Source organism: Austrofundulus limnaeus, unplaced genomic scaffold, assembly GCF_001266775.1.
Source record: "Austrofundulus limnaeus strain Quisiro unplaced genomic scaffold, Austrofundulus_limnaeus-1.0 Scaffold706, whole genome shotgun sequence".
NCBI classification, from domain to species: Eukaryota; Metazoa; Chordata; class Actinopteri; order Cyprinodontiformes; family Rivulidae; genus Austrofundulus; species Austrofundulus limnaeus.
The window spans coordinates 51,840-53,336 of record NW_013953108.1 but is presented as its reverse complement, the minus strand read 5'-3'; the positions used below and the strand labels follow the sequence as shown (position 1 = coordinate 53,336).

The 1,497-nt window shown below is 47.0% G+C and overlaps 1 protein-coding gene across 1 annotated transcript in view; it reads right to left on the bottom strand.

Annotated features, from left to right (window-relative positions):
* peli3 (pellino E3 ubiquitin protein ligase family member 3) overlaps positions 1 to 1,373 on the bottom strand; it is a gene marked incomplete at its 5' end in the record, with an annotated part of 39,218 nt that extends 37,845 nt beyond the window's left edge. Inside the window, 1 exon segment of the mRNA XM_014027982.1 lies at positions 1,183 to 1,373.
* Between the last annotated feature and the right edge of the window lie 124 nt (positions 1,374 to 1,497).

Sequence of the window (1,497 nt, the reverse complement as noted above, 5' to 3'; positions counted from 1 at the left end):
ATGCCACGAAGAATTGAGGCAGTTCTGAAGGCAAAAGGGGGTCCAACCCATTACTAGCGTGGTATACCTAATAAAGTGGCCGGTGAGTGTATATGGCATTACCCTGCAACAAAAGCTAAGAAAAGCTAACAATGCTAATACTGCTGAAGATAGCATTTAGCATTTAAATTTAAAATAGATGGTACTGGTGGTCCGGCAGTTTGCAGTGCAGCTCAGACACAACTGCAAATGTCAGGGAAGCATTGTCTCAGGATGATGATGTCATAACAAGGCCTGAAATACTTAAATGTAAAACTTCAACATTTAACCGCAAAGTTTAAGATTGAACTTTTATATTTACATTTTGTATTAATGTTTACATATATTATTATTATTATTATTATTATTATTATTATTATTATTATTATTATTATTATTAAACATTTAGCAAAATGACCTAAGTGACCTAAATAATAAAATGTTAGTGGATACATTCAAAATAAATTCAGACAGTGAGCTAAATAATAAAAATGTGTTAGTGACATTTTTTAACATTTTATTTTACATTTATGGTCATCTTGATTCACACTGACTCCAAAAAGCAGCTAATCAAATTGTGTACATCCAGTGTGTATTTTCTGAGTTTCTTCAAAATGCAGGAGCTATTAACAGGAAGCCTGCTCCTGATGTGCAGGTTGTGTCTGCAGCATGTTGTGTTTGGAGCAGGTTGTGTCTGCAGCATGTTGTGTTTGGAGCAGGTTGTGTGTGTTTGGAGCATGGAGCCAGTGTGCTGCAGCAGCTGATGGTTATCAGCTGACTGGTGGCTCAGGACCATCCTCTGCTCCTCCGATCATTCTGGAAGCATCCAGAAGAGCATTCACACCATGCGCCACAGCAGCTGGACCGGTTCCGAACCAAACACCATCACCAGCTGATGTGTGCAGGCTCCTCAGATAAACTAGTTAATGAAGCGCGCGCACAGTCCTGTACACACGAGGTGATGCAGAGGTACACCGTCCCCCTCTCCTCCCCCTCATGTCTCACCACAAAGCCTCACTGCGGACGGGATGGAGCTGAGGACCGGCCGGCCTCAGCCTCCTCCGCCGCCCTTCACTCACAGCAGAGCGGACAAACAGGCTCCCACAGGCGGCCCACCTGCTCCGGAGCGAACACCCACCGAGGAGGGCTGAAACAGGCCCGTACCTGCTGAGGTCTGCAAGCTGGGGGTCCGGCGGTGGCTCGGTTCCGTGTGGTTCCCCGTCTGCGGATGGGAGCCCGTCGGTCCCCGCACGGCCCGGGATCAGGAACACAAGAACCGGAGGAGGAGGATCGAAACCTCAGAAGCCTCACCGCCTCCCATCTGCAGACACGTCCTGTTGTCAGCAGCCAGCCGGTGACGTCACAGCCACCCTCCTCTTCCTCTGAAACATTCAGCAGTTAAAGGCCTGGCTGCGTGTGTCCACGGCTGACTTTAAACTGAGACCACATGATGGAGCCGCTTTAATCAAACCTTTATTA